At 37.5% G+C, this 11,628-nt stretch overlaps 1 long non-coding RNA gene across 1 annotated transcript; it reads left to right on the top strand.

Moving 5' to 3' along the window:
• Nucleotides 1-7,255: 7,255 nt before the first annotated feature.
• LOC121110135 lies at nt 7,256-9,401 on the top strand. Its single transcript, XR_005857771.1, has 2 exons — nt 7,256-8,312; nt 9,176-9,401. It is a non-coding gene; the product is annotated as an uncharacterized LOC121110135 (long non-coding RNA).
• The last annotated feature ends 2,227 nt before the right edge of the window (nt 9,402-11,628 follow it).

Genomic DNA, 11,628 nt, shown 5'->3' with positions numbered 1-11,628 from the left:
GCTAGCTCTTTTCCACTTCCTCAGATGGTGTGCCCAGAAAAATGGAGACGGGTGAGGGGACCTCACCTTGCTGCTTCCAAATGGACAGCTGGCCCCTTCTACTAAACTTGGCTTGTACATCTTAGTGGGAAGCTGCTTCAGTAATCCTTACGTTGCCCTAGGTGAAATGCAGAGACCCAGGAATGTTTCCTTGTCTACATTAACTCCCACCTTAGAGTGGAGTTTTGCCTACAGGGCCTCCATAAATGACAGCTCTTCACTGAGCACAGCTGCAGTTTCCCGGGGGTCTGGGGGTAAAAGGAACCAGAAGAATGACTACACAACTTGTCTTCTTTTCCATAAAAACTTTAAGAGGTATGCTCCTTGACTTGAGACGGTCAGACAGCCTGGCAACATGCAGGCTCAGAGCTGTGGTATGACAGTGCCATCAGCTGTTCTGAGGCCAAATAGCAAAAAGCCATGGGCTGATATCTCCTGTCTGTCAGCCTGGTGGCTGGGGGTCCCCTTTCCCCCCTGGCCATTTCCTGGGAACCCCCTTCACAAAGCCAGATGTGCCTACAAGATAGAGATGCAAATCCAGTACACCAGTGCAGAAACTGGAGAATCAATTCTCTACTAAACCAAACTGGTGTTTCCAAATGTTGCCAGCAGAGGATGTACCAAGCACATGTTTTGTTGGATCAACATATAAACAGATCCGACAGCCGAATTTACCAGCAGAGGTAGTGTAACTTCTGTACAGACACAAGAAATTACAGTGTAAACAGCAATTCATGGAAAAAAAAAATACACAGAGGGAGACAAGGAAGTCATGTGCTGTTTTCTTCTGATATACTTAGCCACTGGCTCTTGACTCATTAACATATTAAATGGTAAATATATTTCTGATTTCTTCAATGTATCACTAATACTAGAAATGTCTATGCTAGGCCACTTCCACTATTTAATGCAGTCTCTTGCAAAGACAGCAGCCATTTTGATGGCTGAATATTTTTCATTGCAGTAATTCACCTTCTAGATCCGGGATAGTCAGCAATTTAGGAACAGGGTGGAATAAGAAGTGTTCAAGAGACAGTGATTCCCAGGCTGAGGGACTGACTCAGAAGCCATTTGAAAAATGGTTGCTGTAAAAAGGAGTGGTAAGAGCATCAACTGTAGATAACTAGACAGCATTTTAAATTGGTGTTTTAGAGAAAAGTCTGTAATCTTCTCAACAAGAAATGTCAAATCCTACTTAATGGTTACATTTTTTATCAACAAGAAAGTAAACATTTTTAACGGAAAAAAGAAACCTGGCAGATTTTCTCACAGCTTTTCTTTTCCTCCATATTGCAGGCACTAAATATTTCTAGGAAGCCACAGGAATATTCCAAAATATGCATTTTGAAAGCGCATAATATAGAGAAATATTTAGAAACAGGTATTCTGCACTAGTTCTATTTTCAGATTTCGTTAACGGTCTGGCTCTGACCATCCAGTGTCTGACTCAGTGGCAAACCATCCTCTCCAACGGAACAGAATCAAGCCTTTAAACATTTATTTTCAAATGAATTATTTGTCATAGCCTACTGAAATGAAAACAACTTTTAACAGACATTTTATCTTCTGTGCATAAACTGAATTATGTGGTTGTGACTCCTTCCTAGAACTGACTGTGACTAGTTAGCTCATGTTTATGTCTCAGTGTTTGTTTAGTCACAAAGTCTCATCTAGTTGGAGTTATTAAATTTCTGAAACAACTTGTTTACTCAGTACGTGTTCTCTCTGTATTATGATAAACAAACATGAAATTAGATAGACTGATGAAATAGTCGCTAGTCTATGTTGAAGCCTGCAGAGAAGAGCTATTCTGGATATATAGGAAACTGCAGTTATCATACATTTGAATGGGCATGCCAGTATAAATATTAGCAGAATAATTTTTACCCAATTACATTGCTCACAGCATCTAGAATTGCTGTAGTAAAAAGCAAAGGATGAAAAGATTCATCTTCATTATTGGAAAGACAGTCAGGTTCTTTCAACTGGCAGCGTATTAGGGTTCAGTTTAAAACAATCATACATTTTTCCAGTTATTGGTAATATCACTAGTGGCCTAATTCTGTCACTTTGTACTCAGTCTGCAAGTGGCAGGAAGCTTGCATGTTGCAGAAAAGTAACTATTGAGCAGACAATTATAAAAGGAGTATTTTTGTTATTTCTTCCTAACGGCAAGAAGTATCTATCTATCCTACTTTTGTCTTCTCATGGTTATCTTTAAGTATCTGTCCATGGCTTCTGGAGCTCCTAACAGACCCATAACTCGGAAGGTCCTGCATCCAGAGCACCACAACCTCCAGTGCAGCAGTGAGCAGAGCTGGGGAGGCCTGCAGGCCCCCCCTCTGTTCTATGCCCTATACCTGCACCCAAAGAAGAATCCATTTCATTGTACTCAGGATCACTTGGGGCACATCTCTTTTGCCCTTTCATTAGCATGGTATCCACAATAAGCTATTGTCACTTGTACAAATAATGGGTAGATAAATTCCTGCAGAGTAAATTAGTGCGATGCCTAAGAAAGTCCATCACTCAGGTAAAGAGTGACAGTCAGAGCTGGTTAAGACAGCTTTACATCCTGGCAGAACTTTTGCACAAGGGTTCACACATATGCCCTGAAGACCTTATTTTATTTACAGCTATGATGTCAGAACCCCCAAATAATTTTTGATTGGCTTGCTATGGGAGATTTCAGTTATACCTCACATGGTATTCTCTTCTGCAGTGGACATGTCTGGAATGAATTTCTTCTATGCAACTTCATTCAAAACCTCACTGTAATCACCAGCACTTCTGAGATTTCTCAGAAAGGGAAGCTGACACGAAGCTGTCCAGTTACATGTGTTTTAATGCATCTTTTAGCTAACTCTATGACCCAAACGAGAAATCTGCTAGAATATGCAAGGACATCATGTGAATTTATGCTATTTGCTTGAGGACTCTGAAATCATAAACCAGTGAACGGATTACAATGAAATAAATACAGCATTTTCTCCTGCCAAATTCAAATCTGTCCCAATATTTTTCATTGCATTATTTAACTGAAAGCAGCTTCCATTTTGTTCAAGCCAGCCATATGAAAATTTAAAAGATAAGCCACATTTCTTCATTTGAATACACTGTCAAATGTATTTGAAAATAAAATGCTCAATCACGATAATGTTAAGTCTACTTCTTATATCTGTGGGTTTGAAATGTTAAACCCAGTAATACTCCTTCTTTAAAACTGTGCCAATCTTGTTTCACTTGAAGTCAGTGGGAATCTTGCCAATGACATACGTGAAAGCAAAGATGTAGCCTATAAATTACCTCCAGGCTTTAGGACACCACAGGAGCCCCAAACTTCTACTTTTTAGAAATTAAATATTTCCAACTGCAATGAACTGTTTATTGCAGGTTCCTGCCACATCTCCAGAAAAGAGTTAAAGTGAACTCTGACGACCAGTGTAATATTTTTTGTTTCATGTTGCTGCCATATTCTGATGTTTTAAAGCAATAGTGACAAACTGGAAGAATGTGCTATTTTTTTTTTTTTTTTTTTTTTTCTGAAGCAGTTGCATTTCTTCAATATGTGAGCTCCAGCCCCAGTCCTGCAGGCAAACACACACAAGGAGAACTGCAAAGCAGGAATACTGCCTGCTGTCTTCAACAAGTCTGGGCACAGCCTGGGAGTCCACCTACGCAAAGTTACTGGGCAGCAGAATCTGCTGTAGCTGTTCAAAGATTTTTTGAAGAACGGCATTTTAACAGTTTGTTAAGAAATTGAAGACACTTTTCTATTATGATCTTTCGTATTTTGATTGAATTTTTCAAAAGGAGGGAAAAAAAGAAGTGTTAAACATTTTTATCGCCAAATTCTAACTAAATTGATTCAATAAACTCTTTCTTAATTGTTACAAAATACTAATACACTAAGTGGGCAGATGGGAGATGGACCAGATACATTCAGTCGTACATAGAGAATAGCTCTTTCCACATTGGGTTCATTTGATGAACCGCTGACAAAACTTATGGAAGACATTTTCTGTGTTTGGATCATTTGCTCTGTGAGGCTGAGGTTAACTCAGCAAATGTTTTAATTATGGCCCAAACGTGCAAGCAAACATGAAAGAAAGCAAGACAGAGACAGGACCAAACACACCATCTTACTTATTCATCAGATTTAAGGTGACTGTCTCCTCAGACACTTGAATTAATCTCTTGTTTCTGGAGAGATATTCTCCTCCTCTTAGTAAGCAGGGAGGGCAGAGATGAGCACTGCAGCTCAAGTACAAAACAGGTGCCTCAAGTGTCACAGTGTCCTGCCCCTGTGGCTCTGTTTACCAAGGATTGACGTGTCTACAGGCCTCAAGCTCGAGGCTTATGTGCAAGTGAATTCAGGAGAGTTGTAAAGGTACACAAGAAATGGGCTAGGATTTGTCAAAAAATATTACATTTCCCCTCCATTTTTTGTTTTTTACACTATTTTATCAGAAAGGAATAGTGAAAGTTACACTGTTATTGCTGTGACATACAAGACCTGCATTCCCTACAAAAGTTTGAGGAACTAGTCTGATGACTACTTGAGTAAAGAACCCCTACATTTACAGATTACTGGTTAGCTTTGCACTTTTTGCAGGGAAGCTTAGGGAATTCATCCTCTCCTTTCCTCTACTGATACCAGAGTAAGTGGGGCCTGATCCTTAGAGAGTAAGCATGCCTACAGATCCAGCAGGCTTTGAGAGCTTTTGAACAATAACACCTCCCAAACACCAACATGAGTTGTCTATGTGGAGTTCTTTCTACAGCAGGGTGTGCATTTGCAAGTTCAGCCTGAAGCATACTAAAAGTGTATTATTATGTCTTTCTATGAATTATATGTATGTCTTAATAATCCTATCTCAATTTGGATGGATAGTGATGGATTTTTTTTTATTTATCTGGAGAAGATGGAGTTTGGGGTACAATCTAGTGGTTTAATAATTGCCAAGTCACCATAAAGACATTACTCTATTTAATGTGCACAATCTTACATTCAATCAACTGATGATACAAGCCAAGCAGAACTAATCAAAATATTGAAAGTGGGTGCTTGCTGCCAGCATCTATCTCCCATATACTAGACGAGCTATTTACAAACCTAGAATGTGAGCTACTTAACTGTGAGTGAACTGCATTTTTAAAATAAAATGTAGCTAAAATTAAATAAAAGTTTTCACTAAGAAGAGCTCAGGAGTTACAGATTGCCTACAGATCAAATTTTCAGTGGGAATACCATTCACCAGAGATAATTCCTTCACTGCATACTGCCCTTCTAAAGACCAACAAATGTTTTTTTTCACTAGATTTCCCTGAATCTTAGAAAACTGTTGAAAATATTAGCCAGAGTTCATCAGTTTTTCCACAGAACCACTTATACCTAAACTGTCCTAACAAATGTATGTCAAGCCTGCTGTCATTTGTCTGACGTTGCAGACCCAGTTTCTGTGAGCTGATGTAGATCTGTTTGGCTAATTCTTCCAAACGGGTGGTGGAGATCATCTGCTTATTTATTTACCTTTATTTATTATCTTCTTACGTATATGACAGTAAATGTGAAAAAGAAAATAAGGAGGTACTTTTGTGTTTTCTTGATTATTTGCAGGAAAGTTTCTTTCAAGTAGTAAATAGAACAGCTTGATTTAAATTTTGTCCCAAGAAAATAAAGCAAACCACTTCCAAGTAATAATAATTAATAACTATCCTGTAGATGAATAGATGCCAAAATATATCCCTAATTTTAACTTGATTACTTAATAGTAATAATAAATGTTATTATTCACAGCAGATGATTTGATTATTCGTCAGACCTATAAGGTTACACACTAAGTTTATATATTATGAACTTAAGTAGTAGCCCCTTACTTTGGTGAAGCAGTGCTTCAAGATTTATTTTGCAGTAATATCTAGTGGGATTAACACTTCCCTAATGCCACATTCTCCTCTGAAGTCATTCTACTTAGGCAGAAGAAACTGAGCTATGTTTTTAGTATCCCCTTTCTCTTAATTCATCTACTTATTTCTCTAGAGTGTAAAAAAAAAAAAAAAAGGCTTCTAAGAGGTCTGATGAGTATTTTGTAAACACCTAACGCTTCTCAGTACATGACGGCAATCTGTCATCTTTCCTTACAGCTGCTGCATATTGTATCAATAAATTAAATAAAAATTAGCCACATGTCCTGTTCATCTACTCTTTAAGTATCAGTTTCATGCACTTTTAAGTTTTCAGCATTCTTCTGCACTGGATTAGACAGTCTGAAATCTTTCACTTTCGTTTGTTTGTTTGTTTTGGTGTGGTTTAACACTGGTTCAGATTTCTGGGCATTAATTGCCAGTCAAAGGCACTCACAGAGTTATAGAATCATGAAGGTTGGAAAAGACCTCTAAAATCATCTAGTCCAACCATCCACCTACCACCACTATTGCCCACTAAACCATGTTCCTTTTTACCACATTGTCTCCATTTAGCTGTAGGGTCCTGCAGAAATGCTCATGACTGCTTCCTGAGCTATTCAGTGATGTTCTGCTTGCTTTGCAGCTTTGTTGGAGTATGTATCCTGTAGCTGAGTTACTAGAGCAGCAATCAGTCCAAAAATCTTTTATCCAGAGAACTGCTATATTTAAATTTTGCTATAAATGGCACAGGTCTCACATTTTGGAATTGGCTATATTAGGAAATCATGGAATCATAGAATGGCTGAAGTCGGAAGAGACCTTACAGATCATCTAGTTGTAACCCTTCTGCCATCAATATGGCTGCCATCCACTGGATCAGGCTGCCCAGGACCCCATCCAACCTGACTCTGAACACCTCCAGGGATGAGGCACCCATATCTTCTCTGAGCAGCCCGTGCCACTGCCTCACAACACTGATTAAAGAATTTCCACCTAACATCTCACCTAAATCTCCCCTCTTTTAGTTTAAAGCCATTGCCCCTTGTCCTATCACTCTCTACCTGTGTAAAAGTCGGTCTCCATCCTGCTTTGAAGCTCCCCTCAAGTACTGGAATGCTGCGATGAGGTCTCTACAGAGCCTTATCTTCTCCAAACTAAACAAGTCCATCTCCCTCAATGGTTCTTCGTAAGAGAGGTGCTCCAGCCCTTCGATCATCTTTGTGGTCCTCCTCTGGACCCACTCCAACAGCTCCTCATCTTTCCTGTATTAGGGGCCCCAGACCTGGACACAGTTCTCCAGATGGGGCCTCATGAGGGCAGAGTAGAGAGGGACAGTCATCTCCCTGTCCCTGCTGGCCACCCCTCTTCTGATGGAACCCAGGATACTATTGGTCTTCTGTACTCATGTCCAGCTTTTCATCCAGCAGGACCCCCATGTTCTTCTTGCACCATTTACTACTATTCTATTGACTACTATTATAGTACTTACAACTGCATGTAACAAAAACGGATGGAAAAAGTCGTACAAGTTATAACATTCTTATCAAAGGCCCTTGATTCTGCAGCATCTGTGAAAATGGTTAAATGAAGCTATATTATTTTTAAAAATGTGACTGTTCTCTATGCCAAAATCATTGGAATTTTTTAAATTTGGTTGGATAAAAAATAGATTTTTTGATTATAAAGTGGGTGTTCAACATATGTATTAAAAAGAATCCTTTAAAATCTAGTATTATGTAATTCAGTGGTAATTTGTAATTCACAGACATTAAGACCTCTACAGAAACACTGGTCTTAGTTTTAGAATTTTCTGAGTGCTTAAGTATGGAATCTAGTATTCAGTTGTCATAATTTTATCCAGAAAATGCTCTCTGATAAAAATTTATTTTAAATATGCCTTTGATGATAAGAGTTAGAAAGCAGCTTTTTTCTGTCTGAAAAACAAATGTCAAGGAAATAGATGATGGGATAGAAATGCAGCAGTATTCCAATATCTCTACATATTTTTGACTCAGTAGAACTTTGTACAATTTGTACGCGAATCTTGACATTGTTTTCATTTCACATCAGCTTTAGCAGAATGAACTTTACATGAGAAAAGGAGGATGTCAGTTAATAAAATACTAGTATTTATTTATTTATTTATTTATTTATTTTATTATAACCAGAAGTAGGCTACATAAAGGAGGAATTTTGTCCGCACTGGACGAGTGTTGTGGTGACTGAATTTTGTTGTTCCTGAAATTTGTTGTTCCTATGCTGGAGGAACCAAGACTGTTTGTGGGCTCCTGGAAGTGCGTGATCCCAGGCTACGTCCTAAGTTCAGCTATGTCAGCAAAGTTGGAGACAATGGCATGTGAACTGTGAGTGACCTATGCCATGCGCTGGCTTGGCCCCAAGTTAGAAGGTGATACCCACCTGCATGTGTGCTCTTCTGACTGTAGATAAAGCTGTTGATGCAAGCTCATTAATATTCATGATTTTATTTGGATTAAAAAGTATTTAAGATTGCATTCAGATTTAAAATCTAAGTAACTTTGGCTGTATGACTGAGCCAAAAAAAATTCTTGCTGTTGTGTGTCAGCTTTCTTTAACTAATTCGTAGCAAACATTTAATGCCATATGCACAATACTTTTTGATCTATTCCTCGGCAGAGTTATGTTTATATTTACCATCCACTCAATTAATTGCTATTTCTTCATTGCCAGCAATAAATATTGCATTACTTAAAGGATGACCTGTAATGAATATTGAACTGGTGATCTGGACAGTCTCAGCTGAGAATTTTGGTGCGAGAAAATGAATTCTTGCTAGGAAGGACATAAAGTCATGAATAAGTATTTACCTAAGGATAATATCAACCATGCAGATATTTTTAGGTGAGAAAAGTAAAGAAGGAATCCAAAATATGTTGTCACAATAAATCTATTCTTCTCATCTGCTCCTGGTTTAACATTTTCTCTTGACAGATTAAGAGAGATGTGTAGCATATGGATTGCTCTGCTATGAATTATTGCATGTGGTATTCAGGCCTAAAGTACATAACTCTTTTTAAAATGATCTACAATGGAAAATTGTTAATAAATTTTTCCTGCTCAGATCGATGCTAGCATTAGTGACAGGAAAATCAATTTAAGATTCAGCTAGACTTGAATTTTCTTGAAATTCATAAAAGTATGTTTAATTTTATTCCTTTAATTCTTCTCCTTATTTCTGATGCTCCAGGTTATAATTCACACCAAAAGAAAAGAAAGGACAAAAAGAAAAAGAAGGTACCAGAAGTTACAGAACCCATCCCCAGTCCACCAAGAAAGGTTTATCACATTCTGTTTATGGCTAAAACTGCACTGAAATGTATTTTCAATTAGACACAGATGTACACTGACAACAGTATGATGACAGTTCAATTACCATAATACATTCAACATAGACTACACTTGTGAATTTGTGACACTTTTTTCTTTTTTTTTTTTTTTTTAATAACCCTGCTGAGAGGTTCCATAACTCTAGGCAATGTTTACCCAAGGTCCTGGAGAGCTTTTGCTGGTGATTTAAACACAGTGAGTGAAATCCAGGCCTTGTGAAGTAAATGCAACTTTTACTATATAGGTTGTAGGACTAATATTTACATATTCGGATTCTCTCAATGGATCGTAAAGCAACACGTTAAGATCTTATGTGATAATTGAGTAATGTTCCTGACACAATTGAGGGAGTCCTTTCCATCCTTAATATTAACACTTTAATTCTACGTCTCGCAAATCTAATCAACAGGGCTGTGGCCTTCTGTCCCATATCAAACTATCTTGAATGACTGCAAAAAACGATGAATTTGGGTTTTTATTTGAACTCTCATTGACATCTTGTCTTTCAGCATTACCCTTTCATTTTGCTAATTTCTGAATTCCACTCCATGTTTATTTTAAGCTGAAAACTAATAATATCTGTTGAGTGGGTGGTTGGAGCTGTGTTACAAGAATTTTCCAAGCAAAGACTATATTTAAAATGAAGTATCTATAATTCAGTTGAAGAGAAAGAATTTCATAGCTTTGAAAAAAATCCTTTTCTGATATGACTCATGGGCTTGATGGCAATTACAGTTGTCATATGTACTTGCAACAGATATGGGCATATGCCTAAAACTGCTGCCAGTTAAGCTTGCTGAAAAATGAATTTATAATAATAATTAATAGCTGTGAAAAATCACAGTCTTCCTATGTGCGTCTGCAGTATTTCTAATGTTTTCAAGCAAAATTTTAAAACTGCTATTTTGTTGAAATAGACTGAGTTTAAAAAACTATGATGAAAAAGCAGGGTAGACCTGAAAGTATATGTTTCTGGAACACATAATTTTTTATCTGGTGAGAACAAACTGTCTTACATTACAGATACAGAATATATAAATACTCATGCATCTAGAAGCACCTGATCACTGAGAATAATATGGTTTCACTGAAGAAGTAAAATATGTAACAGCTACTTTTGAGCATCCAGACCAGATGAAAAAGAACAAAAGGATGCATACATAGATATTTGTTTGAATACAAGCTGACAACATATAGAGAATGTTTTTGCAAAACCTTAGCTACATAAATGCCTCTAGCCAAGTAGGGAAAATGTTATGTGAATAAAAATTTTTATGTACATGAGTCACTCTGAAACTAATATCTGCTATTTATTTCCATGGAAACCACAGTAGATACAAAGAGCACAATAACACTATTTAATATATCAAACTCTCAGCCGCATAACACATAGTCACCACCATTAGGTTTGCAGTTTTGCTATCGATGAACAAGAATTGTTTGTTTCAATTCATGCTGCATTTATAAAAATATGCAACAACGGAAGTTACCCACTGTTTCACAGCTGCTATGGTAGTGTCATTGCTGAAATGCACCACCCACTGCCTCACTGTGCTCACATCCACTGTTCAGTCTCCATAGACGTTCCATATGCATCAACAAACATCAATAGGTGCAATGTTTTCCACAGTGAGGAATTCAGTCACACCCCATTGCTTCATATGCTCTTCCATGTCAGACACCATTGTGTCAGACTGCCTCTCTACAGCCATATGTCACACAGCAACAACATGTAACAGAATATTTGTGGGAAGGTTCAGCCTCTACTGCTATAACACCAACATCTGCCTCTGGTTTTATGGGCCAACATAAGATAGGAGGCATTACTTCCAGAGCAGCACCTGTAGTATAAAAATAGCATGGTTGAGTTAATGTGCTAAGAATTCCGGTATTTTATTTTTTCACCACTTTCTAATAAGGTTTAATTTTAACCCTTGTTTCTTAAATGTAGTATCTGTATGTAAAAATGGGTTTTGGAATATACAACAAAAGATTTTTAGCTTAAGCCAACACTAGTCTTTTGAAGTGTCACTTGAAGTTGTTAATCACTTATCAATATTGTGTTCATCTGTTGCATCTGAAATGTGTTACGTTCCAAACTTTGGAAATTCATCATCTCAGCCATACAAAGCATTTACTTTTCTTTCCCCCATAATAAAGAACTCTGCTCAAATAGATTCTTTTAGCCATGTATATCATCCTTACAGAAGGCAAATTTGGTATTTTTCTTGCTAGTGCTGATACTTGCCATCTATGACAACAATTTTGCCTTGCTTTTTACAAATTCCTTCCACAGGCCTCATTGCTCTTCTA

This window comes from Gallus gallus, chromosome 2 (genome assembly GCF_016699485.2).
Source record: "Gallus gallus isolate bGalGal1 chromosome 2, bGalGal1.mat.broiler.GRCg7b, whole genome shotgun sequence".
NCBI classification, from domain to species: domain Eukaryota; kingdom Metazoa; phylum Chordata; class Aves; order Galliformes; family Phasianidae; genus Gallus; species Gallus gallus.
The sequence above is the reverse complement of the archived record's forward strand: the minus strand, read 5'-3'. Positions and strand labels throughout refer to the sequence as shown.